The sequence below is a fragment of the Capricornis sumatraensis genome, chromosome 14, assembly GCF_032405125.1.
Source record: "Capricornis sumatraensis isolate serow.1 chromosome 14, serow.2, whole genome shotgun sequence".
NCBI lineage: Eukaryota > Metazoa > Chordata > Mammalia > Artiodactyla > Bovidae > Capricornis > Capricornis sumatraensis.
The window spans coordinates 57,940,656-57,952,989 of record NC_091082.1 but is presented as its reverse complement, the minus strand read 5'-3'; the positions used below and the strand labels follow the sequence as shown (position 1 = coordinate 57,952,989).

General features: G+C 52.3%; 1 protein-coding gene and 1 non-coding gene across 2 annotated transcripts in view; one reads left to right on the top strand and one right to left on the bottom strand.

Annotated features, from left to right (window-relative positions):
- Positions 1-12,334, top strand: part of PRKCZ (protein kinase C zeta) — a 100,330-nt gene that overhangs the window by 27,954 nt on the left and 60,042 nt on the right. The window lies entirely within an intron of this gene.
- LOC138090943 (U6 spliceosomal RNA) lies at positions 9,835-9,940 on the bottom strand. Its single transcript, XR_011145911.1, has one exon. It is a non-coding gene; the product is annotated as a U6 spliceosomal RNA (small nuclear RNA).

Sequence of the window (12,334 nt, the reverse complement as noted above, 5' to 3'; positions counted from 1 at the left end):
ACTCTTGAGACCCCATGGACTGTAGCCCTCCAGGCTCCTCTGTCCATGGGATTCTCCAGGCAGGAATACTGGAGTGGGTTGCCTTTTCCTTCTCCAAGGAGGAAATGTGTGTTTTGTTTACCCTTTTCTGCTGCATAAAGAGTAGCCTGGTACATGTACACTTGTTTGCTTGTACTTTCTGCACTTGTCTGCTTTCACACATGTATTTGCATTTGTATTTAGTATGAGACGTAAAGCTAAATGATAACTTTTAAAATACGAACAGCCTCCCAAAATCTTAAAAAATCACCTTAATTAGACTCATCATTAAATGTCTGCTTGGCATGATCCTATAATACATTTCTCCCAGTATTTTCTAGGTGAAAACACTTTAATTTTCTTCTCAAATGACAGTTTTGCAATATTTTCTATAGAGAAACCTCAAAGATAATTACCTCAGTCTTCCCATTGTATAGGGTTTCCCTTGTGGCTCAGTAAAGAATCCGCCTACAATGCGGGAGACGCTGGTTTGATTACTGGGTCAGAAGATCCCCTAGAGAAGCGATTGGCTACCCACTCCAGTATTTTGGGCTTCCCTGGTGGCTCAGACGGTAGAAGAATCTGCCTGCAGTATGGGGAACCTGGGTTCCATCCCTGGGTTGGGAAGACCTGGAGGAGGGCCTGGCAAGCTACAGGTCATGGGGTCACAAAGAGACATGACTGAGGGACTTTCACTTTCCTGTTGTATAGGTGACAAAAGCTTACTTTCGGGCCATTTAGAAAAAAAATTTTTTTTCCACCCCCACAAACTACTATTGGAGGGACTTCCCTGGTGTCCAGTGGCTAAGACTCCACACTCCCAATTCAGGGGGCCTGGGTTTGATCCCTGGTCAGGGAACTAGATCCCACATAAGGAAGAGTTTGCATGCTGGAGCTAAAAGACCAAAAAGAACCCACTAAAAAAAGTTATTATTGGAAATGTCATGTCTGTTTTTAGGATTGTTTTCTAATTTTGGAAAAACCTCAGTTTCTTTCATTTTTGACTTGTAAGACTTCAGAACATTTCAGATTTTCTCACGCAGTGATTCATCTTAAATATTCTTTGAGATGATAATCACGCGTTTACCATTTTGCTGTCCAGGTCCTCATTATAGATGCACACTGCATGAATTTTGTGTTACCTTCATTCACATTGCAGTTTTTAAAGATGCTTGCAGTGTGTGATTTGACTCAGTATTTCTGTAAGTGTGTGAAACACAGTGAGTCACACAGAAGCACCAGCAGCCCCTGGCCCTGCTGGAAGCTTGTGCCCCCAATCGTGATGATGTGTCAAAGCTGGGATGGAGGTGCCGGTCTCTGTCCAGCAGAGCATCTGGGACCAGCCAACTCCGGAGCATCCACAACCCCCACGGCCCCCTCGTCCCTCATACATCTTCAGTCAGCCATTGCCGCTTACTTAACACAGGACATAAAAATCACCATCTCAACCCTGTTTAGGATTCTCTTTTAAAATTAAGGTTTTATTTTCTAGGGCAAGTTTAGGTTCGCAGCAAAATTGAGAGAAAGATACAGAGAGTTCCCATACATGCCCTACCACACACACAGCCTGCCCATTATCGACACTCCCACCAGAGGGTGCCTTGTTACATCTCCCAGATCCCACAGTTTACGCTGGGGGTCGCTCTCGGTGTTATGCGTTCTGTGTTTCTACAAATGTACAGTGATGTGTACCCACCATTGTTGTATCACACACAGCATTTCACTGCCCTGAAAGCCCGCTGTGCTTCCCCTGGTCACCCCTCCCGTGGCAACCACTCATCTTTTACTGTCTCCGACATTTTGCCTTTTCCAGATTGTTTTACTGTTGGAATCATACAGTATGTAGCCTTTTCAGATTGGCATCTTTCACTTAGTCATATGCATTTAAGTTTCCTCCAGGTCTTTTCATGACTTGATGGCTCATTTTTTTTAAAAATTATTTTTATTTTTGGCTGCCCTGGGTCTTCATTGCTGCACACGGGCCTTCTCTCGTTGCGGCAAGCAGGGCTGCTCTCTAATCGTGGTGCACAGGCTTCTCTTTGCTGTGGAGCATGGGCTTAGTAGTTGCCACTGTCAGACTCTAGAGCACAGACTTAGTAGTTGCGGTGCACCGGCTTAGTTTCTCTGTCGCATGTGGGATCTTCCCGGACCAGGGCTTGAACCAACATCTCCTGCATTGGCAGATGGATTCTTTACTACTACACCACCAGGGAAACCCGGCTCATTTCTTTTTAGCTGGATAATATTTCCGTTGTCTGGCTAGAACAGTTTATTTGTCCATCACCCACTGAAAGGTACCTTCATTGCTTCCAAGTTTTGACGGATATGAATAAAGCTGTTGTAAACATCTGAGGGCATGTTTTTGTATGGACATGGTCTTCACCTCCTTTGGGTAAACACCAAGGAGTGTTACTGCTGGCTTGTCTGGTAAGACTGTGTTTAGTTTCATAAGAAAACTCTGAACTGTCTTCCCAAGTGGCTGCACCATCTGCATTCCTGTCAGCAGCCAGTGAAGAGTTTCTGTTGTTCCAGTCCTCACCAGCATTTGGTGCCGTTGTGTTCTGGGTTTTGGTTGTTCTAACAGGGCACCTTAACCACTTTTAGTGTGTGCTTCAGGGGTGTTAACCATATTCCCATGTTGTACAGCAGAGCCTGAGAACTCTCGTCTTCTCATCTGCTTTTAAACAGAGTTCTGTGAGAAATAGAATAAAAGACAGGTTTGCTGCCTCATAGCTTAGAGTCATGGTGTTGTTATAGGCTGACCGTGCCCACAGCTGGGCAGAGCCCTGCCTCCCAGTGAGCCGGGTCTCACCTCCCTGAGATGCCAGGCGGTCCTTGCACTTACAAGCCACCAGTAAGGCCTTTGCTCAAAAGCATTTTAATGATTCCCTTGTTCTTGCATAATTTGGGGGTTTTTGGAGGGGAGGGGACATTTCTTGGTCTTATCTCCTCATCCAGAAATTCTTATTGTCGTTAGCACAGGGTTGTGATAAGATATCTGAGCAGTGTGTGTGTTATGTCATGAAGAAGACTTGTGGGAAGAATAAATGAATAAGCCGAGGTGGTTTTTCTTCTGAAGCCAGCATTTAGGGGGTTGGGGTGCCATCTTTCTGCCCCCGTGTGTGGAGAAGTGACCCTCCGAGGAAGGATGTGTGACCTAATGGGGCAGGCGTGTCCCATCCGGCTGGCCTCCAGGGACCTCGTGCCCCTAGGGAGCTTGTGCCTAGCGTGGAGGCCCTGGGGGCAGCGGTGGAGGAAGTGTCCAGGCAGCCTTGGGGGGAGCCCTGGCTTCGAGGTGGGGCTGCAGGTGGGCTGTGGGGACAGCATGAGGGGCTGGCTGCCTGGTGACTGGCACGTGTTGGCCTCCTGGACACGTGGCCTGAAGGCATCCTTTGTTCTGCTGGGGCAGAGCCATGGCTGAATAGCGGCTTTCTCTGCGCCCTCCATTTCTCTGTGGCCTTTACTACCTCCATCCTGCTCTTTCCCTCTCATGTGACCTGAGGACAGTCACAGCCTCTCCAGGTCTACCTGGCCCAGGCTCCGCCCCCTTACCTGATGACCCCGCCCCTACAGCCTGACAGAGCCTGTAAACGGGCTCTCCCTGGACTGTGACTCCCCATGACCCCCCACCTCCATCTCGCCAGGGTCTGCAGCCCTCGCTGCCCCAGCCCCCACCTCCCTCTGCAAAGGCACCTGTGTCAGGAGGTTTGCAGGCCTCCCCCTTCCCCCCTTGTCTCTCTCCCCACCGCCTTCCACCCCATCTCCCTCCCCACCCCCTCCCATCCCTTTCTCCTTCCTGCCCCCCTCCCATTCCCACCCCCATCTCCCTCCCCACCCTCTCCCAGCCCCATATCCCTCCCCACCTCTTCATACTGTCCTCTCCATGAAGACCCCCCCACTCACACAGTTTGTCCTCTCCCCCAGTACACAGACTCTTGTGCTAGAGGTTGGAGTCAGCCTGCTTTGATCTCAGGTGCAGTCTCCCTGGGCATTTATCAGCTTCTGTGAAGATGTCCCCTCCTTGTGCCAAAGGTCCCCCAACCCCAGGACCGGTCAGCAGTGGGCTGCACATGCCGCCTGCTGCCCCGGAGGACTGGCAGCCCTGCTATGTGGGTCAGCCTGCCAGGGCCTCAAGCCAGCCAGGGCTGGATCACGTGTGCCGCTCCCTGAAGCTTCCGCCACCGCAGCATCTTCACTCGCCATCTTGTGGGGAATGGTGGTGACCAGGAGTGGACAAAAAGGCCCCATCAAACAGACAGGACTTTCCAGTTTGTATTTAGACAGCATTTCTGGTTGAAACCGCAAGCACATGTTGACCGCAGAAAATTTGAAACAGTCAAGAAAACAGAAAGGAAAAATTTTAATTGCCCTTTCTGGAGCCACCCAGTGAGTGGATCCTTTTAAACTCTAATCTAGTCTCACGTGCTGTGGAGGCATCACGTTAGTTAGAATTCCTCCCCATCTTCAGCTTGGCTGCAGGCGGGTGGCAGCTGCTAGTGGCCCTGGGGGCGGCAGGGTCCCCTGGGCTGTGCTGTGTCAGCCCCTCTGGTCGACTCATCATTGCCTTGGCACAGAATCCCAGACCAGCAGTCACTCTCAATGTATTTTAATCATTTAGAATCATTTTATAAAGCCACCAGTCATTCAGATCAGGGGCCACCCTGTGACCTCATTCTAACTTCAGACATCTGCAGCGACCCTATTTCCAAATGAGGGCACAGTCTGAGGTACCAGGGTCAGGACTTAGCATTTGGGTTTGGGGGGATGCAATTCAGCCAGAATGGGACCTGCAGAAGTTGAATCTTGGGGTCCCCACAAGCTCACAGCCTGGCAGGTCTGTGGTCCTTGTGGTCAGCTGTCCTTGGCATCCTCTCCCAGTTGGGAACAAGAAAAATGCCTGAGGATTTATAGTGAATGGTGTGTGACTGACCACAGAGGACCCCGCTGACCAGGACCCCAAGCCCAGTGTCCCTACAGGGTCCATCATACCACCCGGAGGACGTGGCGAGGCTGTGACGTCCTACTTTGCAGCTGCCGCTTTCCGGACAGGAGGGCCCAGTCACTGGGCAGTCCTGAGCTCATGTGGTCGTGAAGAAGCCTCTGACACTTCTCCAGGGAGGCCATCGCAGCTGTAGGAATGAAGGGTTGGACCTCGTTTCCTGTGTCCAGCATGTGGTTTGCGCTTTAGATCTCACGTGGCTGAAGTGTCAGAGAGAGCCTGTCCAAATATTTCCACCATGTTAGTTTAGTTTTCCATACAGTATGCAGAATCTCGTTTTTCTTGACATTGTGATCCAAGCAGATCATTGAATACAGTTTGTAAAGACCACTTTTGAAGACCAGCCAATGTACATGGACACACTTTAAAAAAAGGGTTAGAGAACTATGGCCAACGCACCAAATCCAGCCCACCTTTGTTTTTTTTTTTGTTTTAAAAAATTGTGGTGAAAACATACTTGATCCCATGATCATGGCATTCCATCATTTCATGGCAAATAGAAGGGGAAAAAGTGGAAACAGTGAGAGACTTTATTTTCTTGGGCTCCAAAATCATTGCGGATGGTGACTGCAGCCATGAAATTAAAAAACACTTGCTCCTTGGAAGAAAAGCCATGACAAACCTAGACAGCATATTAAAAAGCAGAGAGAGACCTCACTTTGCTGACAAAGGTCCATATGGCCAAAGCTATGATTTTCCAGTAGTCATGCAGAGATGTGAGAGTTGAACCACATTGAAAGCTGAGTGCTGAAGAATTGATGCTTTCAAAATGTGCTGGAGAAGACTCTGGAGAGTCCCTTGGACTGCACGGAGATCAAAGCAGTCAATCCTAAAGGAAATCAACCCTGACTATACATTGGAAGGACTGATGCTGAAGCTGAAGCTCCAGTATTTTGGCCACCTGATGTGAAGAGCTGACTCAGAGGAAAAGACCCTGATGCTGGGAAAAATTGAGGGCAGAAGGAGAAGGGGACGACAGAGGATGAGATGGTTGGATGGCATTACTGACTGAATGGACATGAGTTTGAGAAAACCCCAGGAGAGATAGTCAAGGACAGGGGAGCCTGGTGTGCTACAGTCCATGGGGTTGCAAAGAGTCAGACAGGACTAAGTGACTGAACATCAAGAAAAAAAGTACGCCTAATATAAAACTTACCATTTTAGCCATTTTTAAGTATGCAGTTCAGTAGTTAACGTGTAGTCACATAGTTGTGTAACCATCACCATGATCCGTCTCCAGAACTTTTTCCTCTTCCCAAATTGAAACTCTGTCCCATTAGACACTCCGTACCCACTCCCCTCTGACACCCACCTTCCAGGTCCTTACAGAAGTGGGATCTTACACTGTGTGTTCTTTCGCGTCTGCTTGTGTCACTTGGTGTCGGGTCCTCGAGGTTCACCCATGTTGCAGTGGGTGTCAGGCTCTCCTTTCTGTGGCTGAATCATCGTCCATCGTGTGGATGGACCACATTTCACTTATCCATCATCCACTTGGTTTGCGTCTATCTTTTGCCTGTTGTGAATAACTCTGCTCTGAACATGGGTACCTTTTCGAGTCCCTGCTTTCAGTTCTTTTGGGAATATACACACAACTGGATTTGCTGGATCGTAGGATAATTCCATTTTTAATTCTGTGAGGAACCACCAGACTGTTTTCCGAAGGAGCTGCGCTAATTTACATTCCTACCAACAGTGCACAGGCTCCCAGTTTCTTCACTTTCTCACCAGCAGCTGGTTTCTGGTCTTGTGTTCTGGGAGCCACCCTGCTGGGTGTGAGGTGGTTGCTTATGGTGGTTTTGGTTGGCGTTTCCCTAGTGGTCAGTAATGTTGAGCATCTTTCCTCGTGTTCATCGGCTGCCAGTCTGTCTTCTTTGGAGAAACATCTGTTCAGGTCCTTTGTCCATTTTAGAATGGGACTGTGTGCCTGTGTGTTTGTTGATTGTCCTGGTCGGTGTATAACGACTGACCCACTGCTGTGCACGTTGGGCTCAGCCTTCTCTACTTGAACCCGCTGGTCGGCACGTCAGAGCAAGGTTGTCCAAGGAACTGACTTCAGGTGGAGAACAGATGGGCATCTGTGATGTCAGTGTGAAGATGGACCAGTTTTCCTTCTCTTTTCGTTCTTCTGACATTTTCCATGTCTCTTACCACCTATTTTTATAGCATAAAAATTCATTACGAAGGAGAAAGGCTCATGTGGAGGAGGGACTTTTGAATCAGAAGGTACTTGGGGCCCCGTGAGTCAGTCAGTCTGTCCCCATGAGCACATCCTTCCTCGTGCTCCTGTGGGGTCTGCCCAGTGGCGACTGCCCTGTCTGTCCAGAACCCCCAGATGCTTGGTCACATCAGCAACCCCCACCCCCAACCCCCAGCATGTTTTGCTACGTGAAGCGACCCCGCGGGATAACAGAACAAGATGGAATGGGTCTGGGGCTCCGGGCCGTCTGTGGGGTGATGTGAATACCTGGTGTTGAGGAAGGAAGCCCTGCACCTGGTGGGCTGCTCAGCTGGGAGGAGGGCAGGCGGCAGGGTCCCACCTCCGGACAGCCCAGGGAAGCAGAGCCCAGAGCAGGGGCCTCCCTCCGCTCTGGCCCCCCTGGGAGCACCTGCTGGTGAATGCAGACCACCTTCGCCTTCTCAGCTTTGGGGCCGTGGAGACTCACCAGTGTCCTGTGGATCTGAAGGCCTTGGGTCCATTTAGAACAGAGGCTTCGCTGAGCTCCACAGCTACATTCTTGAGAGTGAACAGAACAAGCATAAATTATTCATGGATTTTAGCTGATCTGTTTTTGTACAAAGGGAGCTTTTAAAGTTAATTATTTTTAAGCAGTAGAGGATGGTTTATCTGAGAAAGCTGGAGGCGCCGTTTTCAAGGTGAGCAGATGGCAGGGGGGTGGGGCACAGGCTGGGGGTCTTGGCCCTGTGCTCAGAAAGAAGAGAGGCCCAGACGTCAGGAAGAGTTTGGGGATGGCTTTGAGTTCAGTCCTGGCCAAGACTTTAAACTCAGCTCCACCATCTTAAACCTTCCAGGCCTCTGATGCACCGGACCCCACGGTGGGGGAAGGCCCTACCACTCTCCAGGTGCTGCCCTGTAGCCGAGGTGTAGACGCAGCCCCAGTGTACCAGGATGCCCTGTCGTGGGTCTTGGGAAGCAGATGCACAGAGATGTTGCAACGTCTGCGAGGGTCTTCCGCCAGGAGGGAGGCTGAAGCCAGAGCCTCTACAATCCCTGCCCAGTGGGGAGGAGGCGGGCAGCCCATGGGCTGAGCTGGCAACTGCTGTTCCTTTGAAAAGTGCTTCCTCCTGGGTTTAGACAGGTGTGGGCGGGTGCAGACACCATGTGGACATGACGTGGTCGGGCGTGGGTGCTGTGTAGACAGGTGTGGACACGCTGGACGTGGATGGTGTGGACAGAGGGCCTGCAGCACTTGGTCCCCTCCATTCTGGCGCCTGCCCACACTTGGATGGCCTTGGAGGGGGATGCGCCAGCTAGTCACAGGTGTGGACACACCTGCTTGCATGTGGGCACAGGTAGGGGCCTCAGTGCTAGGTCCAGTCCACATCCCTTACCCAGAATGACCTGGGGGCCGCATCTCCTGCCAGACACCCCCTTGTCGAACCTGCTGTGGGTGATTTCCCAGTTAGGCACATCAGAGACTTCCCAGTGACTTCCTGGTTTGTCACGTCGGAGCAGCCACCTTCCAAGAGAGCCCACATGGCCTTCCATTTTGATGCACAGTTTCAGGGTTCTCCTTTGCCATCCCCTCTCCACCCCTGGGGGGCAGCCCCCCTTCTGTCCCTAGATACCATCTTTGGCGAGGAATGAAAGAAACCTGGTTCCAGCCTGAGCTGTCCCAGGGCCCGTGGCCTCCCTGTGGTCTCCCCACATGGCCGTGTTCCTGTGTGCTGGCCCACAGCATGGACAGTGATCACCAAGGGGCAATCAGGTCTTTTCTGAGGCTCCCGCTGCGGCCCTCCCCCAACCACCCCTCCACAGCCCACCTCCCTCCTCAGCCCACCTCCCTCCTCCCATATTGGCTGCTTTTGGCATTGAATTAATTTCTTGTTCCCCAGTTGTTTTTCTTAAAGCTCAGTTTCGGTGTCTTTCAGCCTCTCGTCTGTTACAAGCTCTGCCCAGTTTCCCCTGGGCTCGCTGCTATTCTTGTGGTCTCCCACAGGCCCCTCGGTACGGTTGATGGTGGCCAGGAGGGAGCTTCTCCTTTCTTTCTGTGACCCTGTGGCTTCGTCCCTCTGATGGGGCAGGGGTTTCCGTGTGTCCAGGACACTCAGGCCGACCGCTGGGGGGGTCAGAGCTTGGGTCTCAGTGTCCGGCAGCCCCCGCTTCCCCCTCTGGTCTTGGGTCTCCTCTGGGCCTCCTCAGAAGGCAGATGTGGACACAGGGGATGGAGTCACATGAATTTTGTGAAGCTTGTCTTTTTTTTTTTTTTTCACTAGAACCTTTTTTATTCAGAAAAGCAAAAATGTGTTCCAGCCACACACAGGAGGGGTATGGGGTTGGGGGCAGAGGTGTCTGTCCATCTAGCGTGGGCCCCCAGCCCATGTCGTTTTGGCAGCAATAAGGGGTGTGGGGTAATGGCCCCCAAAATAAAAATGGTGTGTGTGGGGGGGAGTGTGGGGGGGAGAAGAGGGGTGCAGAAGCACTGGGGGGTGGTGAGGGGAGGGCTAGATGAGGTCAGTGCTGGGAACGCCGCAGGTGAGAGGCCATCTCACAACATTTCTTATTGATCATACCGCCGTGGACACCTTCTTTGCCCATCAGCAGGACTAGTGTCTTGACAGCCATGATGACAGTGGTAAAAAATATGGAATGCTTCATGAATTTGCATGTCATTCTTGCGCAGGGGCCATGCTAATCTTTGTATCGGTGAAGCTTGTCTTCAGTGGGTGCTCAAAAGCGGCACTAGTGTGTTAGAGTTGTTGATGTATTTCTGAGCAGTGGGTGACAGTTCTGGGGGAAGTGGCTTCCATGCTGCTCCCACGGTGTTTCCATGGGAATTAGAAATGGTCCTGGGCTGCAAGTTGGGAGTCAGAAATTGTGGAGGCAGCAAGACCCCAGGTCTACTTCTGACTCCTGGCTTCTCCTCTTGCAGAGCCGGGGGTCCGCTCTGGCCTCAGTCTCTGCTGTGTCCTCAGCCCGAGTGTTAGCAGCACATGCGTGCACACACACAGACACACACCACCCACACATACCACACACAGGCACACACATACACACACACGTACACACCACACAAGACACACACCACACACAGACACATGCATACATACACACACCACACACAGACATACATACACACCACATGCAAACAGACATACACATACCCCACACCCCACATACACATACATACATACACGCATAGACACATAACACACATACAGACCACACACACATACATTCACAGACACACACATACATACACACTACACAGAGACACACGCACACAGACACACAGATAGAATCATAGACACACCACACACACATATGCACCACACATACACACACACCCACACACCCAGGAATGGGAATCGTTGCACAGAGGACTCTACTGCTGGCGGTGCAGAGAAGCTATGACTCTCCCTTGTGTTTTGCAGTGTTTAGGGAAAAGGACTGTCAGGAAGACTGATCAGCTGATGTCCACGAGTAGCTGGTTTGTGTCAGTTGTCACGACAGAGGCAGGTCCTGCTAGCTTGTCACCGAGGGCATCCTTTGATGTCACCACTGATCAGGTCCCCGTGGCCCTGAGGAGGCTCGGGTAGCAAGCTGGCTCCAAGCTTTGCCTGCTCTATGCACATAGGGAAAGCGGGGCTTCAGGGCCCAGCCCGGGAGCAGCGGAGGATCAGCAAGATGCTGTGGATTCACCAGGGGTTGAGGAGGGGAGCAGAGCAGGCTGACTCCTCTAGGCTTTGCCTTCTGGCACTCCATTGTTTATGGAGGAGGGCAGGTCTCTAGCATTTTGACAGAGGTCCAGAGCGCTGCCTGGTCCTGGGGTACCCCTTGACCCTTTGGTGTGGAAGGAGCGTGGCACCCTGACCAGCCTTGGCCCTTGGCCCTGGATGGACCCATCCAGCACCCTGTGCTATTCCTGCTGCCTGGTGTGGGGGGGGGGGGTGGAGCTGTCAGGTGGATGCTGTTGGGGGTGCAAGGCTGGCACAGGCTGCAGCCCCCCCCCCCAGGAGCTGGTGGACTTGGCACCAACCCCCACCCCCACCCACAGGAGCTGGGAGGAATGAGACTTCACTTCTCAGGATGGTGGGGACACTCCTGCAGCCTGTGTGAAACACCATGTGGCCTTCTAGGAGGAGTGGTTGTTTTGGGTCCTGGGAGCCTCTCTTGGGAACCAGGGAGGAATCTGAAACAACTCAGCTGATAAGGATGAGGGAGGAGTGGTGGGTCCCTGCTCTCTGCCCCCATGCCTGGGGCCCCTGGTGAGAAGGCAGTGCTGCCGCAGCCGGGTTGAGCCCAGGAGCCCTGGCAGCTTCTCCCTGGAATGCAGCCTGTGAGACCCAGGTCTTCAGGCCATTTCTCTAAACTCAGGAGATGCTTTACTTAAACACCCTGCAAAACATGAATGTGGGGTGCACTCTGTTCCCATGGGTGCTGCACCCCTGCCTGAAGCCTCCATCATGGGGGCAGCACTGGTCTAAGGAGCCATCTGGGGTTCTCTCAGAGGATGGGCTGGGTGGGGGCGGTGGGTGGCTTGTGATTCTGCTTCCAAACAACCCCTCATGCCTGTCCTCGAAGCTGCAGGGTCAGGTTTAAACTTCGGATTTCCTGGTGCCTGGACTCACAGATTCATGCAATAATAAGGCTCGTGCTGCCTTGGACCAGCTCAGTGCCGCCTCTGGGGGCGGTGTGGGATCTGTTCTGGGACCAAAGACTCTTCCCCTTCTGCACCCCCCACACCATCCTTCCCACACAGAACAGCAGGGACACCCTGTCCCCAGGAGGTGTGAGAATGAATTAGGAGATCTATGTGGAATTACAGTGCATGGAGCCCAAGCAGGTGTTTCGCTGATGTGAACCTGAGTTTTCCTCCCTCCCTCCCTCCATCCCTCCCTTCCCTTCCCTTCCCTTCCCTCCTCCTCCCTCCTTGCCCTCCTCCCTCCCTCCTTGCCCTCCTCCTTCCCTCCTGTCCCTCCTCCTCCCTCCCTCCTGTCCCTCCTCCCTCCCTCCTGTCCCTCCTCCCTCCCTCCTGTCCCTCCTCCCTCCCTCCTGTCCCTCCTCCCCCTCCCTCCTGTCCTTCCTCTCCCTCCTCTCCCTCCTCCCTCCCTCCTGTCCCTCCTCCCTCCCTCCTG